Genomic DNA, 22,748 nt, shown 5'->3' with positions numbered 1-22,748 from the left:
ACCACTTCGTTACTGCTAGGTGAGGGTGGAATGCTCAGTTTACCGCTGGGCCTTTGTTGACACCCAGAGCTGGGTAGGGGTTCTTGTTACTACTGGGTGAGGGTGGAAGTTCATGCTCCCCACTAGGTCTCCACTGATCCACCTCTGGTCAGGAGAAGAAGGAGGAGTTCATTGCCTACCACCCTCCACCTGGCACAGGGGGCCGGGCTGATTCCTGGCCAGAGGGCGTGGGAGTCCTGGCTGTCCATTTGGCCTTCTAATACCCGGCTCTGGCAGGCAGTGGGAAGAGCCTATCTTTTCTTTTTTTCTTTTTTCATCTTTTTGGCCGTGCTGCACGGCATGCGGGATCTTAGTTCCCTACAGTGGGAGCGCTGAGCCTTAACCCCTGGACCGCTGGGGAGGTCCCCGAAGAGCCCCTCTTTAGTGCAGGGCAGAGGTGGGGTTTTGGCTTCCCCCGTGTTCCCACTGCCACCATGTGAGCGTAGCCTTGTGTATTAGCCAGGGTTCTCCAGAGACAAAGAACCAATAGGACGTGTGTGTGTCTATATAAGGATATTTATTACAAGGATCTGGTTCACGTGATTATGGAGGCTGACAAGTCCAATTCTGCAGTGCGGGCCGGCAGGCTGGAGCCTCCAGAGAGCCAGTGGCTCAGATGAAGTCCAAGGCCGGTGCAGCCCCTCCCCTGGAACAGCTTCGGGAAAGCCCGCACGTCTTCGCCTCTTTTGCCCACAGCTCCTGGGAGCAGCAAGCAAAGCCAGTTTCTTGCACGCCAAGGCCGGTGCCAAGAGAGGTCACAGAGCAGGGCTCTGTCCTGTGTCCTCTCAAGCAAGAGTAGGAAAATTAAAAACGAGAAGCTCATGACATTGAGGGTCAGGCTTGTCTGTGACTGAGATGAATTATAGTGGCGCGTCCCTGTCGTGTCAGGGCAGTCTCACATGAAATACTCTTCAGGCTTTCTGAAGAAGGGAGGTAAAAAAAATTTTTTTTAATTTAATATCAGTCATCACATCTAAAGGTTTGAATGGAAAATACTTGGAGCTGAAATGCCTACGAAGGCTCTAAATATCCCTCAAGGCCTGGCGGACGTGGCGTCCACCATCAAAGAACCTGCAGTGGTTCTTCAATGTCTCCAGCCTGGCTTTGCCACCCTTGGCCTTGATCCTGGCTCAGGGGTCTTGAGTCATTTTTCTAGAAGTCCCCAAGTGAGACCCACGTACAGAGCTGAGAAGCAGTGGTTACACGATCAACTCCAACCTCTTTAACGTGGCACGGATGGGCCTTGAATGGTCCGATGCTGGCCTCCCTCTCACCCAGCACTCCAGCCAGTAGGACACACTCCTAGTTCAAGAAATGGCCAAGCTCTAAGTCTTCCCTCCCGTGAGCTCTTCTGCCTGGAGCATCCCTCCCTCCTCTGATGGTTGTCTGCATAGCCAACAGCCACCCCATCTGGGAACCATCCCCCCTGCAGAAATCTTCTGCAGAGCAGTGTCAAGCACTATTAAACAGGTTCCACGAGTGTTATTAGATCTTTCTGAGCCAGATTTTTTTTTTCAGTACTGTGGTTTGTCCTCTTAAACTTAAGGCAGCCAGACCTTTTTCCCTTACATTTTTTTAAAATGTTTTTAACTTTTATTTATTTATTTATTTTGGCTGTGTTGGGTCTCCGTTTCTGTGCGAGGGCTTTCTCTAGTTGCGGTGAGCGAGGGCCACTCTTCATCGTGGTACGCGGGCCTCTCACTGTCGTGGCCTCTCCCGTTGCGGAGCACAGGCTCCAGACGCGCAGGCTCAGTAGTTGTGGCTCACGGGCCCAGTTGCTCCGCGGCACGTGGGATCTTCCCGGACCAGGGCTCGAACCCGTGTCCCCCGCATCGGCAGGCAGATTCTCAACCACTGTGCCACCAGGGAAGCCCTCCCTTACATTTTTTTCCTTGCTTCCTGTATTAGTATCAGACATGCTTTTCCTTTGGCCTTAACCACATGCTTCCTGTTCCCGGGGCCTTTTTCATCCTGTAACTATACTGTCACCTCTGGACCAGACAGGACTCTTTCCAGTTGACCTAGTTCAGAGTTTGGGAAGTGGTTCTCACTCCTTTTTCCAGCTTTACTGAGGTAGAGTTGACATATAACCTCGGGTGAATTTAAGTTGTGCAGTGGGTTGATTTGATACACTTAGATATTGCACGATGATTACTGCCGGTAGCTCAGCACCGTCTCATCCCATCATTACCATTTCTTTCTGCAGTGAGAACATTCAAGATCTACTCACTTAGCAACTTTCAAGTATATGGACAGTACCAGCTACTGTCTTGAGCACAGAGCTCCCTCTGGGAACTCCTCGATCTCCCCATCCACATGGCCAATGCCTTTCCCTCAGGTTTCAACTTGTTCATCATGTTTTCCCTAAAGCATCTCTCACCTCCTCATTCCGGCTTAATGTTCTTTGTTTGTGATCCCCTATGTCACCCTTTTCTGGTACTGAGCTGCTTTTTTTTTTTTTTTTGCGGTACGCGGGCCTCTCACTGCTGTGGCCTCTCCCGTTGCGGAGCACAGGCTCCGGACGCGCAGGCCCAGCGGCCATGGCTCACGGGCCCAGCCGCTCCGCGGCATGTGAGATCCTCCCGGACCAGGGCACGAACCCGTGTCCCCTGCATCGGCAGGCGGACTCCCAACCACTGTGCCACCAGGGAAGCCCATAAGTCCACTCATTATGGAATTTATTCACATCTGCCAAATCCCCTTCAGTGTAGCACCTATATTAGTGTTTCATTGACTAACTGGGGACTACAGTTGAGCCTACCCAAACTGACATACCAAAAAGCTGTCAGAGTGCTCAATAGATGATTCTGGAAGGAAAGGAAGACTCGCTGAGTAAAAGAGCCATGCTGTTGCAGACTGGGGCCGAGACAGGGAAGCAGGAAGGCTTTGGAGTCACTGGGGCCAGCAGAAGAAAATTGAAAGCCACGGAGTCATTGCTGACAGCTCTGCGCTGAGGACCGATTGAAGGCCAGGTTCCAAGTCTCATCTTCCCGGCTTCCACGTGCTGCAAGTGGCGCTGTCAGGGCAGACTCAGGCGGCTTCTGTCCTAGGCCCACAGGCCCCTACCTCTGCTGCCTTGCTGCTTGTCTGCTGTCCCTCTTTTTGCCTCCTGTCTCTGTCAGCCCACATGCTCCCTTTGGGTCCTTCAAGGCCTTCGTTTAGAACTATCTTGACTTCTCCCCAATTAGACGAGACTGCCATCCCCAAGGGAGCCCTGGCCTAGGGCACCAGGCCTCAGGCAGTGCCAGCCCCCAAGCTGTCTCGTGTTTATGTGTGGCCTTCTCATCCACGTTGAACTGTGGGCTCCACAAATCCTGGCAGCTTTGAATTAGCACAGAGAGTTTCAAATAAACCATCCTTATTGCTTAAGCTGCTGGATTCTGTAGCCCATGTTCAAAGGAAAGACAATTTGTCCTCTAATTAGGCTTTAATGAATTGGACTTGACCTTTGAGCTCCGTTTTCAACCTTGAGAGCAGGCCATGAATGTGTAAATTCCAAGGGTTGATTTAATAATAAAAATCACTTCCGTTTGTCTCGTACTTTTACAGCCTTCAAGTTACGTTGCCTTCTCTCTCACAGGAGCTTGGGGGGTGGGAAGAGGCCCCCCCCCACCGCCGCCGTCTCACAGATGACGGAACTGAGAATCGGAAGGGTCCAGGCCTCCGCTGAAGATCGCTCAGCTTGCAGGACTCCAGCCAGCCAGGATCTCGCGCCTCCTGGTCTGGCATGTGCTTTCCCCTAAGAGGAGGGAGAGCGCGCCCATGGGGAAGCATAGTGGTGATTTGGGTTACAGGACTTTCTTTTGCCCCTGAGCCTTGGCCTCCCCTCCCTCGCCACCCCTCCTGGAAGCAGGGCCTCTTTCGGGAGTTTTCCAAGTGCTCGCTGGGACACGGTGAGACATTCCCCAATATTTGCCCAAACCAATCTGCCTGTGTTTTCTCACAGCAGTGGCTCGAATGTGCGTGTGGCCAATTTCCTTTCAGTTCTTGGCTCTCGCCATAAATTATTTGACATGTTTTCTTACAAAATAGTGAGACTGGGATGTAGAAACTGGAGCAGTACGAGATAAAAATGATGGCTTTGGTCACCAGACCGTTGACAGCACTTCAGGGTCGGGGAGCCCCTCTCGATTGTTCGTTTTCTTTTCAGCACTAGGCGTCTGATAACCTGCTCTTGAGTCTGCACTGATCCTTGGGGCAAATAAAGGGGAAAGGGCTGTTATTGTTCTTGGCCATAGAGACAGCCCCGGCTAGGTTGGTTGTCATGGGACAGACTTTGTCTCTCTGTGGCTGTAATTGAGCTTTATGACCCAGGGAAGCTCCTTTATTTTCCTTCTGACCTTGTGGAATCCTTGCCAACCTTTCAGCCATGTGTCACCTTCTCTGGGGGACCTGCTCAGACTACTCAGTCCTTGCTGAGCCAACAGGGGCACCACCTTCCCTGGGTACATGATGGATGGAGCCCTTTACTCTCCCCTGGGTCTGGCCCACATCCCCACGAGGGAGGCAGGGCTGTCACTTTCATGCCCATTGTACAGTCAAGGAGCCTGAGGCCCAGGGAGGTGATGTGCTTTTTTCAAGGTCACAGAGGTGCTGTAAGCGGTAGGATTTGGATGATTTCTGTTCTCCGTAGCCCCGTCCCTGCCCCAGTCACAGCCATGTCAGGCTGCTCATGAGAGGCTCGCGAGGGCCGTGCCTGACACTGGGGTGCCTGCTGGTGAAGTATTTTGTCACAGGCTATTTTCGGACTCCTTTCTGAGACCTGTTCCCATGTCACTCCCCATGTCACAGCCGTTAGGTGGTCCACCGAGAGTGTTTCACACGTGGGTGGACTCAGGGCTGCCACGTCCTTCAGAGCTTGAGTGCAACCCCTTCATGTCCCTGGAAGCAAATAGACCCAGAGTGGGGGGATGAATTCCCAGTGGTTACACAGCCAGACTGGGATGTGAAGCCAGATTCTGGTATTTTCCTCAACACCATCCGGCCTCGTAATTAGAGATTGTCTCCTCTTCTTCTAATTGCTGTCTGTGTGTGAGAGAGGTCAAAGTAACTAGACTGTATGCTTTTAAAAGACGGGATCCATATGACAGTTTTCACCCTGGAAATTTCCTAGGCACATAGATGCCGTTTTCGTTATCCAGTGCTGGGTCACAAAGTACCCCGCAACTTAGTGGCCTCACGTGACAACGGTGTATTATTTCTCACAGCTCTGCGGGTTGGCTGTGTGATTCTTTAGCAGATCTTCGTTGGGCTCCCTCACACGCGGCTGCATTTAGGCGGTGGGTTGTCTGGGGGCTGGCCAGGATGCTGGGGTGAGTGGTTGTCTCGCCTCATGTGGTCCCTGGGCCTCTTCACGTGTTCTCTTGTTCCTCAGTTGTTTAGACCGAGCGTCCTTATACGGTGCTGAGTGCGCTCTAAGAGTGAAGAGAGAAGCGCCCCAGGCCTCCTAAGGCCCAACCCCGGAAGTTAGATAGTGTCACTTCTGTCACATTCTGTTGACCAAAGCAAGTCACGGGGCTATTTCAGGCACAAGGAAAGGGGCAGATCGACTCGACCTGTTGTCGGGAGGAGGGGCACGTGTTTACAGGCATGAGAGAAATGATTCGCAACCATTTTTGCAGAAAATCTACCAGAGAGGGTGTTCAATGACTGCTAGTGAACCCCTCGGCCAGGGATAGGGCTGGGGGTCAGCAGAAGAAGAGAACTGGTGAATTAACCGATGAGTGAACCAGAGAGTGATAGGACTTGGCAGATGGGAGAAGACAAGAGCTGAGTTGGGAGAGCTTACTTGGGCCGGATCAGGCGGGCCTAGTGGGCCCCGTGTAAGACCTTAGGGTTTCTTCTGATGCAAGTACAATTGCTTGAGGACTTGAAGCAGAGCATGGACATAATAAGGTATACATTTAATTTTTGAGACATTTGTGTCTTCGCCAGGTCTCCCTGGTAGTAGAGTCGGAAGGAGAGTGACGGGGGGCAGGGAAACCAGCTAGGGGGTTGGTAACGGTGACCAGGAGAGAAGCGGTGAGGGTTTGATTTATGGCCGTAGCACAGGAAAGGGAGAGATGGCCAACTTAGAGGATATTAGGGAAGTAGTCCTACTTTAAAAATGTTTTGTAAACTTGCAGTTGCCACAAAATCAGACTGGATAATCCATGAGGGGCAGCTGACCAGCATACGGGAAGTCTGGTTCCTTCGCCTACCCGAGCCTTCCAGCACACCTGTTACTGGGGTACTCTCTGCCCTAGCTCTGTACAGTGTTTTACTCCTTGTTTAACATATGTCTTCACTGATTCCTTTCAAGGAAGAAAAGTGAGTTTTATGAGAACAGTGGCCAAGAGTGACCCCATGTTTGTCTCTTCTTGGGTGACTGGAAGCCATCTAGTCCAATCCATTATAGGTTGTTACAAGATACTGAATATAGTATATATATATATATATATAGTTCTCTGTGCTTTACAGTAGGAACTTGTTTATGTCTTATATATAATAGTGTGTACCTGCTGATCCCAAGCTCCTGGTTTATTCCTCCTTCCCCCCTCCCCCTTTGGTAACCACAAGTTTGTCTTCTATGTCTGTGAGGCTGTTTCTGTTTTGTAGATAAGTTCATTTGTATCATATTTTTCGATTCCACGTATAAGTGAGATCCTATGGTATCTGTCTTTCTCTGTCTGACTTACTTCACTTAGTATGACAATCTCTAGGTCCATCCATGTTGCTACAAATGGCATTATTTCGTTCTTTTTTATGGCCAAGTAGTATTCCATTGTGTGTGTGTGTATGTGTGTGTGTATACACACATACGTATACTTCTTCTTTATCCATCCATCTGTCGATGGACACTTAGGTTGCTTCCATGTCTTGGCTATTGTGAATAGTGCTGCTATGAACACTGGGATGCGTGTGTCTTTTCAAATTAGAGTTTTCATCTTTTCCGGGTATACCCCCAGTAGCGTGATTGCTGGATCATATGGTAGCTCTATTTTTGGTTTTGTAAGGAGCCTCCATACTGTTTTCCATAGTGGCTGCACCAATTTACATTGCCACTAACAGTGGAGGAGGGTAGTCCAATCCGTTTATTTTTGAGGATGGTTATAGTGGAGAAGTGGGATGGATAGGAAACTGCAGGAAGAGAGTCGTATGGTCAGTTCATGGAGGCCCCAGCGCCAGACTCGGGTCATCCTGTGTCCCTTGGTACTTGGCAACCCCCAAACGACAATGAATGTGAGAAACAACGGAAGGTCCTCAGGGGCAGGGTTTCCCTTCCTGGGGAGGCAAGGCAACGAATCTGCGTCTTCCTAAGCAATGAAAAGTTGTCCTCTTCCCTCTGTACCACTCCAAGCCTGGCACTAGGCTAGAGCATTCAGACATTTATTGAAGTGCAAAATAAGTGGAGCCTTCTGGGAGAAAAGCCCCCTGTCCAGCTGTACAGGCTGTCAGGTGACCTGGCCTTGTGGTGACTTTCACTCTCAAGAACGCCACCTTCACAGATTTCTGTGGAATGAGCTTGATGACGGGTGGAAGGAAAGCAGGAAAGTAGGCAAGAAAAATATTTGCATCTGCTACATTTGTCACACGAATCATGGGGCCTTTATGTATAAAGGGAGATCAGAACCCTGTTTACAGAACAACTGTCAAGGAGTGGAATGGTTTAAGCATGGAGGCATCTGCTTTATTTTATTTATGTTTGGTGTTTTCCTGTAAGATTTGTAGTCACTGGGAATGACGGGTACGCCAAAGCCTGGCAAAGGAAGAGAAAGCCCCCTGATCTCCAGAGATTACGGAAAAGATGACAGAAAGGCAGCAGTGAGGGGGGTGCTGGCTCTATCTGGAGTGAGCACCTACTGTGTGCCAGGCTTCGAGCTCAGCACTTGACATGCACAATCTCGTTCCGTTTTCTCTACAGCTCAGTGAAGGAAGCGTGTTAGCTTCCCCTTCTTACAGATAAGGAAACTGAGGTAGAGAGAGGTGAAATAATTGCCCCCAGGACACATTAGTGGTAAGACACAGAGCTGGGATTCAAAATCCTGAAATGAAAGGGGTTGGATGCATCTGTATCCCTAGACAACATTTCACTAACCCAACCCCCTTGGCAGTGTGGAGTAGTGGGGATCTGCGACCTGTTTCTGCTGCATAGAAGCTGTGTGATGGTGGGCAGGTGGCTTAACCTCTCTGAGTCTCAGGTTCCTCACCTGTAAACTGGAGTTAAAAACTCCTGCCCACCCCCCCCCCCCCCCCCCCCCCCCCCCCCCCAGCGCCGCCTTTGCAGGATGAGCATAACGCTACAGTGAAGCAAATTAAAGGCATTTGGGATTGGCCAAGTACCATATGCCTGGCAACTAGAAGAGTTGATTATCGGCTTAGGACTCTGTGAAATCCACACGAGGGGGGACCAGGCAGGAGCCCAGGAGCCTACAACCCCTACTGGGCAGGGCTGGTGTAGATTGGAGGCTGTCAGATGCGGGAGGGGTCCTTGGAGACCATGTGGTCTCAGCCCTCGTTGTACAGATGAGGCCAACAGGGCCCAGGGAGAGCAAGGGCTTTGCTTAAGGTCACACAGCATGATAGCGCGCAGGTCCTGTCTCACTGAACTGCATGCTTGCATGATAATCAGTTCAGAAAATTATTACAGTGCAAAACGAAAGATAAATGGTCGTGGCATTTGTTAATACTGTAAACACCATTTGCTGGCAAACGATAAGCTTTATTGATACCCCTAATGTATGTATTAGCAAGAACAATGCACCACAAAATGTTAACATCTGCCAACGCAGTGCAAACAATTACAAGTAACTTGCGTTTAATGCAGAAATTATGCAATCACAAAAGGTATGGCTGCAAATTAATGCGACATGGAGCCAGGTTTATGCATTGAGAGGCATAAACAATAATTTTATAGAGCAAGCCAGCAAAAGTTCTTTTAAGCATCTCTTTGTCAAAAATGACTCTCTGACACCAAATACAGGGGAAAGTCGGGGAATTGAGATGGTTATTAAATCTGACCTTGATCAGATTTTTATTATGTCAGGAAAAAATGGTTCTTCAGAGAGAGAGAGTTGTCATGGGATTAGAGTCCATCTACAGCGAGACGTTTCCATGGCAACAAATCAAACACCATTTCCTCTGACTCCAGTCTCCTGCTTCAGAAGTATGAACTTAGCATTGAATAATTAGAGTCAGACACAGCAATGCTGTATAAAGACAAAAAACAGAAGAATCAATCTGGAGGCAGTGAATTATTTTAAAATGGCAATTAACCCCATTACTATGACTGTCTGCAGCTCACGTTGGCCGTGACAGGTCCCACGTAGATATTTGGTTTTACAAATTGAAAGCATAATTTTTTTGTCACACACAACCTTTAAAAAAAAGCCAAAGCCAAACCATAATTCTACCCAAATTAATGAAGTCTGAATGTTATGGCGAAGGCCATAATAGAAATTCAGAGCTGTGTCTGAGTCTGCAGTTGGTAGTAGCATGTGGTACCCTACCTGAATTCTCCTCATGTTTGAGGGATCTGAAAACATACTTGATACTGGTGCGTGGTTAGTGTCCCACAACCAATGAGCTATCTAAATTCATAGGCTCTGATGTCACACTCCTAAAACCTTGGTGGAAAGTTAAACCGGTGCACACAAAGCCACTTAGAACTTAGGGAGATAACTATGCCTTTTAGCTTCTTGGTTGGTTTGCGGTATCGTGATCTAATTGCGTTAAGGGCGTATTGTTCTCCCAAAGAAAATGTATCTCAGGAGCTAATCTGGTAGATGGCATCTGAGGTTCACTGCCAGGCTGCGTTTTTCCCCAGATGTTTTCCATTTCTTCCGGAAATGTTTCCTACCCACAGGGAGAGAAGAGAATCCGAGATCTGCATCCGAGCCAGGATGCAAGTTGTAATGAGTGGAATTCATCAACACAGTGCATCGATTCCAACCCAGTCTGTTTCTATAAAGGGTATCGGGGCTGGGGACTCTGGATGCTCCTTCAGCACACTTTGATTCATTCCTAAAACTTTTTCATCCCATTTATAGGTCGCACCCAACTCACTGTCAGGGACCAAGCCCCCACCCCTGCCGCCCCGACCAGCACCCCACCTCCATAACCCTTATGTTGCTTCTTAGCTGTGTGTAGGGGAGGGAAATTTTTCTGTAGATTATTTTTACATCCAGAAGAAAGGTTTTGTATACTCAGACATTTAGAAAACCACCAACTCTGAGAGGAATGGGAAAAGGCCTTGCTGGGAAACTGGTGGGGGTTGTGGGGGGGGGTGGTCTCTATTCAAAGGCAAAAGTCAGCCTGTCTTAATGCAAAGTTTCTTGCATTTTCCTTGTTTTTCTCAATTTATTTCCAGGATGCCTTTGTCCTTACCTCTTCATTGTGCAAACTCGTGCTGCTTGCTATGGGCTGGGAATGATGGAAGAGCCCTGGAAACTTACTTCCAAGGATAGGAATCTAGGGGGGAATCCAGGAGCCTGCCCATTCATTCATTTTTTCCATTCTCCCACTTATTTATTCATTCGATAAATACATAGGAAGCATACCTAGATAGGAAGCCCCCCAAGGTGTTAATCCAGACAAGAGCATGAGTCATGGAGCCAGGATGCCCAAGCAGGGCATATTAGCCCTGCCCCCATTTGGAGGGTGGTGCAGACTCGTTCTCATGAAAATTCCCTCCCTCCCTGTCTCCTTGGGTGGAATTGCTGGGCTGGCTTGTCAGTGAGATTAGATAGGAGATGATATGGGAGAGACATTTCACAATTTACATGGCTATGAAGACTGGTCCCTCATCCTCCAAAGGGGAAAAGAGCCCTGGCCTAGTAATTCCCCAGGGTGGTCTATGCAGAGGCAGATGGACAGGTAGCAGCACAAAAGAGCACAGACGCCAGTTCAAATCCTGTCTCTATCTCTCACTAGCTGTGAGAGCCGGGGCAAGTTACTTTACTTCTCTGAGCTTCAGTTGCCACAGTTGTAAAATGGTGTTAATATCTGACTCACTGGGTTGTTGACAAGAGCATAGGAGATAAAATATTAAGGTACCCAGCGTGGGACCTGCCATACAGCTCAACACATGCCAGCAGAATGCCAGCCAATGAATTGGTTGTCAGTTGCATTTTCTGGTTAGACCTTAAAATAAGGGTGACTGCGGGGAATTTCTAATGATGAATCTAGGAGAGGTATTATTTAAAAGCCAATGTAGAGTGGGCAGCTCATAAAAATGCACTGTGCTAGCATGACATCTCGGTTCTCTAGAACATTTTGTGGCTGACAAATTTAAGATAAACATTATTCCCACATTCCCCTTTCAATTCACTTTATTGCCTGAAATCTCTTACATGCAAATTGGTAGATACTTTCAAAAATGGAACATCGACTCACTTAGGTGCTTGACCCCAGGCATTTGAAGGGCCTCCCGATTTCTTTATTCCAGGACAACGTAAAAGCCATCTCTGTTAATGGTGCAATAGTTACTCTAGGTCTATTGTAATGCCTTTAATAATAGTTGACAGTTAGAAAGGTGACAAATGCAAGTGTCCCCAGACGAATTGTGTGTTGCGGGTCTTGCCAGGGGAACATTTACAAGGCTCTGCCTTTTCATCAGATGGCTCACTGACAAGCATCTTGGCACGGGGGTCAGTGACTCCCTCAGAGAAGAGGACGTGCCTCTGGAGAGCACGCTATTCCCTTGGGACTGCCGAGAGCCCCTTGTCCTGGGTGACAAGCAGCTCTGGTCCTCTGCCGTGCCCTGGCTCTCAGCTGGGACACTGTCCTCCACGGACCCTTCCTCATTCACCTTTTAGGGTCCTAGACTCAGCTCCGCTGCCACCTGTGCAGTATCCAATCAAGAAGGAGGAAATGGCAAATGCCCCCCCCCCCGGCCCAGCAGCTGGAGTAGTTCTAGCCAAGTCCGTGCGTCGGTGCACGTGGCTGTATTCAGAAGTCCCTCTTACAGCCTGCACGTCGTAGTCTGGACTTGATATCTATTGCCCAGTCCGCGCCTCCCAGCCGAGCAGAAGTAGCCATGAGCTGGGGGGTGACACGTTTCCAAGGGCAGGCTGCCAAAAATTAGGAAGCGACACCTGACAGGGTAGGTGGGGACTCACAACTTGCATGAAGCTTGTACTTCAATACAACACTGGAAATGCCACACACACATACACACACACACACACGCACACCCCACCAGGAGCCCCTTCTTTGGAGTAAGGTGACATCTCGAGGAGGCCCCTGGAAACCGGAGATCGAGTTCCATCCAGGTCTGTCTCTAACTCACTATGTGAACGTGGGTAAGTCCCTTCTCTTTGGGCCACAGGTTCTCTCTCAGAAAGCCACGGGGGTTTGTATGACCTCACTGCTCATTGCTGACCTCTGGCCTCTGACTACACCTGCTGCCATAGGTTGTGTTGTGTCCCCGTCAATTCATATGTTGGAGTCCTGACCCCCCGTATCTCAGAAGGTGACCTTATTTGGAATTAGAGTCCTTTTAGTTGTGATCAAGTTTAGATGATATCATCAGGGTGGTCTCTAACCCAGTATGAGTGGTGACCTCGCAAGAAGGGGAATTCAGAAATGGAGACAGGCTTGCCGGTCGGAAGAATGCCATGTGAACATGAAGGCGGAGCCCAGGATGACCCCTGCTGACACCTTGATCTTACACTTCTGGCATATCCAGAACCGAGACAATACGCTTCTGTTGTTTAAGCCACCGAATTTGTGGTACTTTGCTAAGATAGTCCCAAGACATGAATTCTACGCAGCCTACGACACAGCCCAGATACTCTCCAATGTTCCTGCCGTTTCTGAAAATCGGAGTCCCCTTTGAGGGCATACGCTGCTACCGTCTCCTGAGGGACCAGCACAGGGCTGTGTTCGTTGGTCTAGTGTATAGAATTCGGTGGTATTCCAGTCACTGCTCAGGGGCTCTTGGGGTTGGCAGGTGTGTCAGCTCTGGCGATCGATGCAAACCTCACAGCCTTGGCTCCTTTGAGCGAATCCACCACGGCTGGGAAGGGCCCGGATGAAATGAGGCCTGTCTGCAGGCCCAGCCCTCCCCGAGGACACTGGGCCATGCCCCACAGGAGAGAGGCCTTGCGCCTTGGAGTCAGACACCCCCAGGGACCCTTTCCTGAGAGCCTGAGCTGGCCCCTCGGCCCTGGGGCTTCCGAGGATGGAAAGGGGTGCCTACTCTCAAAAAGCAAGTCCAGGCATAGAGAACAGACTGGTGGTTGCCAGGGGGGAGGGGGTTGGAGGAGGGATGGAGTGGGAGGCTGGGGTCAGCAGATGTAAGCTTTTATAGAGAGAGTGGGTGAACAGCAAGGTGCTCTGTATTGCACAGGGAACTGTACTCAGTGTCCTATGATAAGCCACGGTGGAAAAGAATATTAAAAAAAAGAATGTGTATATATATATATAAACGGAATCACTTTGCTGTACAGCGGTAATTAACACAACATTGTAAATCAACTAGACTTCAATAAAAAAAAAAAAGCAAGTCCAGGAATGGGCCCAATGAAGTGCCCTAAGATGTCAGGTGTTCCCTGAAGGAGGTGTGTGTGCGGTCACGTACAAAGTGCACAGTGGGATGTGAAGGAGCGTGGTTGCAGCTCCTGGCACACAGTAGATGTTTAATCTCTGATGGCCGTTAACAATCCTTCCCTCACCCCTCCTTGGGTCTTGAAACTTCAACCCTCCAGGGAAGGCATATTCATACAGGGTTCAGATGCTGCCTCAGAGCCCTTCTCAGCACAGCACTGCGCGCAGACACTCCCAGTTATTCAGAACCAGAGAGTGAGATGAATCCCTTTTGCTATTCCTGTTGTAGATGGATCGCTAGGTCGTCCACTAGCCTAAACAAATCAGGACTCCTGGTTGGGGACGTTCCAGAGTATCAGGCCGCAAACCTCCGGCTTTGCTCAGTCATCAGAGGTCTCCGTGGGCCCTTTTCCCAGCCTGCAGGGATGGGGTTTGTGGGGCGTGGGGCTGAAAAGCAGGCCCAGGAGAGAGTGTGATGAGGCAGGCTGCTCCCCGATCCCGCCACCCCACCAGAAGAGCCAACCGGAAAGATGACCTCATCAAAGAAAAGAGAAAAACGATCCCTGCATTTCTCTTAAACGGGTGTTTATATGGTTTGGGGTAACGAGAGCAATAATGATTATATCGCTCAAATAGTAAAAATCGAGGCGCGTCGTGCATCTGAGCTGACCATATGGGCAGCATCAGGCCTGGCAGCAGGGGCACCGGGCGGAGAGCTGCCATGTGGCGGGCACAGCCAGGGCGGAGGGATGTCCTCCTCTTCAGGGACCACCCTGGCTCTGCCCCTCGCGAGAGACCTCGCGACTTCACTGATGTCTTCTTCAAGCAAACAGAACCAGACAGAGCCCCTGGATGACCATATCCCAACGCACACCCATGTGGGCACAATCCCGGGACGGCCTTCAGAGTCTGGGATGACACCGGGGAAGGGAAAGCCACGGGTGCAGGAAGCCATGGTCAGCAGCTGGCCTTGTCGTCAGGCCAAGCCTCCGACGGGACCCGTTCTTATCTGTTCCTTTCCCAGGATGGGAGTGGTGCTTTCTGATGGGACCGCCCCCTTGCCCTTCTCACTGCTTTCCATCAGAATCTAACTTGTCTACAGGGTCACGAGTGACATTTCCTCAGGAAGCCATTCCTGGCGCCTCCCCACCCTGTCTAAATTAATTTCACCCTGTATTTTTTGGAACTCTCTTGAAGAATTCGGCAAGTCCTTTCGGACATTCGAAACTGTGCTGTGGGCCCATCTCTTCGCTAGAATGTGAGTGGCCTGGGGACAAACGTCCTGCCTCCTGTCTCCGGAGCTCTCCAGGGGCTGAGTTGTATTTTTTGAGCTTGGTAACCCCATCCCAGGCTCACCGAGGTGGGCTGAGGTGTGGTCCTTGCTGGCCTTACACTTCCCGCCCCACTGCCTGGTATGAAGGCACACACTCTCTCGTGGGCGTGCTGTGGAGCCCAAATCCTCTTGAGCTGGGCCAGCCCTCTGCGAGTCGCCTTCCTGGACAATGGTTACTGGAACTGCACCCTAGTTCCCGGGTGGGCAACAGGCTATCACGTGGCCTGTACCGTCCTCTCTCCTGTATAAATTGGATAATAGCACGGGCCCATTCTTAAGTTCTCAGCTTGGAGTGGCTGGTCCAGGAAGGGGATGCCCCTGGGCCTTCTTATGCCTAGTGATCTCAGCAAGGTCCAAGATGCTATCTGATCCAATAAATTAATAGAACTCTAGTTTTAGAAGAACCTCAGAAAGCAAGCAGTCTTACCGCTTAAGTTCAGAAGTCAGGGAACAGAGAGAGGGGATGTGACTTGCCCAGGGTCACAGAGCAAAGCCATGGTAGCAATAGGAAGAAAAGCCAGGTCCCCTGACTGCATGCCTGCTGCTTGTTCGGTGCATCCTGCCGCCTGTTTCCTGATCACTCAGCCAGCCAGCTGTGGCCGGGGAGGCCTGTGCACTGGCGGCTGGTGTGCCCGGGAAAAGGGCTTGGCGATTTCTGCATTCCGCGTGTATAATTTTTAGAAAGCCATTTATCATGATTTGTAATTGATTAATGTAGAATGCCCTTTCGATATGTGACGTGAAATTGCTATAAATAATTCACTAGCTTCTCCATTTGACTATGTAAATTGTGCACTTTGTACACGACCACACACACACACACACACACACACACACACACACACACACACACACCTCCTTTAGGGAACACCTGACAGTCCTGGTCGGACTTCTCTGAATGATGGTTGTCAGTGTTGATGAGAGTTTGGTAAGAATGGTCCAAGGATTGTGCAAATTGGAACAACCCCCTTGGGGTTGCTTTGCGTGTCATTCGCTGACAGACAGGCTCACTCATCCCCTTCTTCATTTTTTCACCCACGACGCATATGCTAAGCTCTGAGTCTAGGCCAGGCCACCCTGTCCTTTGAAATCCTGCTTCCCCTCAGCCAGGCTATGGAGTGGCATTTGGTCGCAGTTCCCTTGAAATCATCCTGGGGAGGGACAAAGTTCTCTACTCACAAGTGGCCACGGCAGCATTATTTGTAAAAATGGTCTATGGAAGTTACCTGTGTAGGGCTGCCAGAATCACTCACGGCCCATCACTGATGCAGCAATTAAAACAGTGGACTGTGAATACAATTTAGAAGCAGGTAAATGCTTATGATCAGTGGGGAAAAAAAATGCCTTCTCCAAAGCAGGACTGTCTAGACAGCATTCTTTCCGTGTAAAACTGAGTGCTGTGAACAGGGGTTGGAAAGGGGTTACTCAAAATGGAAGCGATGGTTTTGTTGTGGAGGGAGTGGTCTTGATTCCTTCTGTGTTCCGAACTCCATGTGATGTCGCTTGATTGATTTTATTTATTCACTTAAAGGGAAACAAAGCCCGCTGTCTGCGGTCAGGGCGATGTGCTGCAGTTCTGCTCTGCTGCCAGCAGATGGAGACGGCCTTTCTGTTTTCTGGCAGTCACGCTCTCAGCAGAAAAGGCTTGGTTTCAGCCTGAAGGTCCTGCAGATTCTCTGCATTTTTATTCAAATATCTAACCGTGACTGCTCCAGCACCCGGTGAGCCCTGGAAGTTATTTCTGATCCTGTTCTTTGGCTTCCAGGGAGCAGATCCAGGTTTTATAGGGCCTGAAGCTTATATAATTTGGGGGACCTCTTTGAGAAAAAGAATTCAAAATCATAAATACAAAATCAACTGCAGAGCCTTGGAAGGCGGTCCATGCAAATAAGGACCGGTTTGCTGAATCTTCATTAGCTTCCCAATCAATGTACGGAAGATTGCTGCTTTTCCCCGGTCCGTCTGGCCTGGGGAGTAAGGGCACTGCCTAAGGGAGACCACGAGCTCCTTGAGAGGGAGACCATGTCTTCATTCCCATCAGGCACTGGTAAAAGGTCATTGTCTTTCTTCTTATCAGTATGACGCTTAGTGGCTGGTAGATACTCACTGACTGGAGGTTATATGAAAAGAAGCAGAAACAGGGCCTGGGAGAAAGTCTGGAACTCAAACCCACTTTGGGGGAACGGGAAGCTTGAAAACGATGCCTCGTTATTCTGTTTTTCTGAGGACATGAGCTGGCTGGATGGCAATGGCCGGAAGGGCTGCTCTGTGGGCTGGATCTCTTCCTACCCATCAGCTACCTGGTCCAACTCATGTCTGGGTCCCAGAAGGTCTGCACTATGCACTCTTATTTAGGTATAGTTTAACAGCTGGAAGACCCCTTCAGTGTGAAATAGGTAAAGGAAGTGTTTTCTTTTTTTCAGTTCTCCTATAGGCAGACAGTTATATCTGTGATTCACCTTGATTGCCCTGCCTCATTTCCTTCCTGTATTTTATATACAAGTAGACCCCAGTCTTCCATAATACTACAAGGATTCCAGTGGATGGCTACTTTGTTCTTACTTTTCTGACCATGGCAATTGTCAATCCCTTGTTATAGCCGTGACGCCTCCTTCTGGCATCATATCACTGCTTATTCTGGTCTATGATGAGTCAACCGGCATTGGTATCTGGTCCTTATAATTTTTATAACTCGTCCCTAGGGATAAGTACACACTGAATGGGCTTCCCCATTGTCTTGCCTTCCTGACTGTATTATTTTGGTTAGGCTAGGCTGCAGTAATAAATAAACTCACACATCTAATGGCTGAGCACAGTAGAAGTTTATTTCTTGCTCGTGTAATAATCCAGGATGCTCCCAGATTGGCAGGGAGCTCTGTTCCACATAGCCATTAAGGGGCCCAGGCTGAAGGAAGCTCTGCTTTCTTTAGCATATGGTTTTCAGTGTCACCTGGGTTATCTCCAACTTAGACAGAAGGAGGAGAGCATAGGAGAGTGGATGTTGGGGGGTTTTAATCGGTAAAGCTTACAACTGGCATACGTTGCTTCTGCTTAAATTCCATTGGCTAAATCTCAATCACGTGGCCACATATAATTGCAAGAGACGCTGCCAAATGTAGCGTTCTTGTGTATTTAAGAAGAGGAAATAGATTCTGATGAACAGTCTCTGCCACGCCACATACAGCAGGGGTCCCCGAACCCTGGGCCATGGACCGGTACCTGTCCGTGGCCTGTTAGGAAGCGGGCCGCACAGCAGCAGGTGAGCAGCGGGCGAGCGGCGAGCGAGTGAAGCTTCATCCGCCTCTCCCTATCCATCCCCGTAGCTCGCATTACCGCCTGAACCATACCCACCCCCCCAAACCCTGCCGTCCGTGGAAAAATTGTCTCCCACAACACCAGTCCCTGGTGCCCAAAAGGTTGGGAACCATTGACGTACAGCGCAGCAGATATAAGTCGAGCAGTCTAGATTCCTTCCAGACATCAATTTTAAGATATTGGAGTAAAAAGGTCCTTGCTTGTCTCTGAAGCCAAATTGGAAAAAAAAAAAGAAAACTCTATTTTTGTTGGAATGAAAACATCTGTAATCATGAACCGCAAAAATAAGATGGGATGTCACGTGCTGTGAACATCGGATTGAAGTGATGTGGATGCCAACAGAGGATAAATGCATTTCCAGATCTTGGGGAGAGCTGGCAGAGCAGAAAATTCTCCAAAGTAGGTAGTCTACTCTGAGGGCAAATGCAACAGCCCTTTACTTGAAACAGTAAGATCTGGGTGCATGTTTGGCTGCAGGAGCCTCCTGAACCTTCTTGGCAGAGAAGGTAGGAATGAGTGAGAAAACTCACAGTCCGTCTTGGCGAGTGCTAAGCAACTTAATGGCAGCCATCTTTTTTTTTGGTGAGCTAAAAACAAAGAAAAGTTAAACCACCACTTCGTCACTTGCTGTCTATCACACACAAAACCCAGCCCCCCCATCTTCTCCCACAAGACCATGAGTCGTAAAGGACTTTACTGGGAATCAGGGGATTTTCTGCTAACCCAGACATTGCCCTGGCCCCTCCTCCACACTATTCCTTTCAAATATCCGGTCTAAGGAGATTTCTGCTCACTCAAGGGTGACTAATAATGAAAAAGGAACCAGGAGATTGGTACAAAAATATCACAAAATGGTGGACAAAAAGGCAAACTAAGCCTACATAGTATGAGCGTTTTGATGTGGAGCTGATGCAAGTCATGAATAAATATTTGTCTAAGAACTCAAATAACTTAATAAAAAGTCTTTTGTGAATTAAAAGGTCAATGCAGAGGTGTAACGAATCAAGAAAGGCAGCAGAAGGAGATTAAAATTGAGCTGGCTGTGTCTAGGTCACAAAGTGGAAAAGAAAACTAAAATCAAAACAGAAATTATGGCTACCTTGCGAATAGTAGTAACTAATGACATAGTATCATCACACTGTTTGCTAACGTAGTAGTGAACACTGATGACAACAGATGTGGATGGCAGCCTTGAGACAGTTGAGCAAAATGAAATGGAAAATTTTAAAAGTGATTAGAGGAAAATTGTAGATATGGAAGACAGGCAAAGGAAAAGCAACCTAAGCATAAATGGTTTCTTCTTGAAGAAAAAAAGTTAAAAAATTGGAAAATTTTCAAAGATGTAATTTTTAAATCTTTCCTGATATTAAAGAAGATTTGCATCTAAAGAGTGACAGGAGGGACTTCCCTGGTGGCACAGTGGTTAAGAATCTGCCTGCCAATGCAGGGGACACTGGTTCGATCCCTGGTCCGGGAGGATCCCACGTGCCTCGGAGCAACTAAGCCCGTGCGCCACAACTCCTGAGCCTGTGCTCTAGAGCCCGTGAGCCACAACTACCAAGCCCGCGTGCCACAACTACTGAAGCCCACATGCCTAGAGCCTGTGCTCCGCAACAAAGAGAAGCCACCGCAATGAGAGGCCCGCATACCACAGCAAAGAGTAGCCCCTGCTCACCGCAACTAAAGAAAGCCCACAAGCAGCAACGAGGACCTAATGCAGCCAAGAATAAATAAATAAATAAATTAATTAATTTTTAAAAAAAGTGACAGGACACAGTATGTCTTAAGAAAAAAAAAAAGATTAGTACAGAACCATAGTCTAGTAAAATTGCCTGAATTAAAAGATAAAGGAAAAAAATCCTACGGGCACCCAGGTAAAAATGATTGAATTACCTATAATGAGAAAATAAAAAAATACAAGTTGGCTTCAGACTTATCCCTATTGAACATTAGAAGACAGCGAAGGAATGCTTACAAATTCTTCAGCAAAAGACAATGTGACCCAATAACTTTTACCTATAGCGAAGTTGCCTTTCAGTTATACTGGCAACAGGCAAATGTTTCCAAATGTGCAAGAACTCAAGCGTATAGTTCTCATGAACACTTTTTTTGAAGAAACTACTAGAGGGTGAACTTAAACCAAAAAAAAAATGAAGGGGGAAGTCTGTGGCAAAAATAAATGTAAAACTGTGGATCAAGGTGAAAACAATTATGGAAATTACCATTAAAGACAAAACATAAATGTAGCCAAACATGATAATGGAGAAATACTAAAATAACCAACGAAAGTTAGGGAGTATAAGGGGAGAGAATGTGAGATTGTGCACGTAAGTTGGCTTCCTTATTTTTCATAGTAGAGGTCAAAAAATATTTTTAAGAGTGGCAATTAAAGTTTAAAAGGTATAAATATATTTAAATGTATAAAGTTAACCAATAAAAGAACTAGAAGAACTAAGATGAACAGCATACCCTACAAAATTGAGATGGAGGGGAGGGGAAGTTAGAAGCAAGGGTATATTCATTTAGTTTATTACTGTTACTGAAGAGTAAATAGATACTAGCTAAATAAATAGAGAATTACATACAATATATAAAATTTTTCTTACAAAGACTTTCATTGGAATTAAAAAGAGACTATACACCTTTGAAAGTAACAGAAGGAAACACCATACTAAACAAAGCAGAAGTTTTAAACGTTGTAACACTTATAGTAAACATATCTACCATATTAATACACAGAAAAAGTGATTCTCATATTGAAGTGACAAAGCAAAACCCAACTAAATACTAGCTATATGATACTTATCTAAATGGAATGACTCAGAAAAATCAAAAGCAAAAAATAGGCAAAGACATATAAGACAAATGAAAATAAAAGGAAAGTAGACATCTGAAAATTACTATTAGACAAGTATTAGACAAGGTTGAATTCAAGGAAAAATGAGACAAAGAAGGGCAGAGTACAATACATAATGAAAGTCTAAGAGCAGTGAATATCTATGCATTAAGTATCATGTCATCAAAACTTATAAAACAAAATGTAGAGGAATACAAAGAGAATGAGAAACACATGCAGGGTAGGAGTTTTAAATTTAGCTCCATTATTCCATGACAAATAAGTAATTGTAGAGGACTTCACCAAATTAATAAGGTATATCATTAAACTCAGGTTTTAAATCTTCCTTATTAATACCTAATCCATAAGGTAGATTGGTTCTATATTCTGAAATTAGAGAATATGTCTTCTTTTCAAGGGCCCTTGGAATAATCACAGAAACGGATTGTATGTTTAGGGTACCGAGGAAGCACTGATACCAAAAAAGATACTAGATTGTCTGTTGCCAACTTGGCATCACCCTCACCCCTTGGAGAAAAAAGGGACTACATTTCTCAGAATCACCTGCCCTGGAAGTGTTCTGGGGTAGACTTGGCCAAGTGAGACTCTCATGAGATTTAGGAGACCGAAGGGAAACAGAGATCATTTGTCTCTGGATACAGTGCAGTCAGACATAGGGACAAATGAGAGATTCATGATGGCTACTTATTGATAGCTTGAGAACCACCACTTTGTTGCTGCAGGGTGGAAGCTTTCTCAGAGGTTCTTGAGAATTTCAACAGCTTCCAAGTAAGAATTCGAGGAGCCCTCACTTCCATGCTTCAGACTTGGATCTTCAGTGTCTGCTTCCTGGACCTTCCAACCGCAACTTCTACTGCTGACCTGCACTACTAGCTTTCCCCAAATTTAAATAAGCCCAGGTTTCTATATTAATTCAAATAATTCAAATTAATCTTTAGTCAAATTTATCAATCTTTTGTATAATGGGTAGTTGTTGGCCTACCCAGAATTAGTTTTTGCTTCATCCAGTAATAGGCCCTAATTTTCATTTGGAGTCTACCCTTACTCCCTTGCAGTATTACTGCAATAATAATTCATGTAATCTAAATAATTCAAATAATTCCAAATTAAAACAAGCCCAGATTTCTAAAGTAGTACTTCTAGGATACTTAAGTGGCTCTGTTTTTCTGAGTGAACCCAGATTGATAAACAAAAAAGAAAATTAAAGCCAGTTTCTCATGTGAATATAGAAGTAAAAATTCTAAATAAAATACTAGCAAATAGAATTATTAAATATTTGCAGATGTTATACCTGGAAAACCTAAGAAAAACACTGCAAAACTATTAAAAAGTAAAAGCACTTAGTAACATAGCTGGGTATAAAATTAATCTACAAATATTAATAGTTTTCCTTTATTCAGACAACAACCAGATTGAAAATATAGAGCAGAGGTCAGCAAACTTTCTTCTGTAAAAGGCCATATAGTAAATATTTTTGGCTTTGCAGGCCATGTGGTCTCTGTTATGACTACTCAGTTCTGCCACTGTAGTGCAAAAGCAGCCGCAGACAACATGCAAGTGAATGGGTATGGCTATTTAAACTTTATTATAAAACTTTATTTGCAAAATCAGCCAGTGGCTGGATTTAGCCTGCAGGCCATAGTTTGCCTATCCCTGATATAGAACAAAGGGAGAAAA

This window comes from Monodon monoceros, unplaced genomic scaffold (genome assembly GCF_005190385.1).
Source record: "Monodon monoceros isolate NGI ecotype Baffin Bay Population unplaced genomic scaffold, NGI_Narwhal_1 Super_Scaffold_22, whole genome shotgun sequence".
Taxonomy (NCBI): Eukaryota; Metazoa; Chordata; class Mammalia; order Artiodactyla; family Monodontidae; genus Monodon; species Monodon monoceros.
This window is presented reverse-complemented; position numbering follows the sequence as displayed.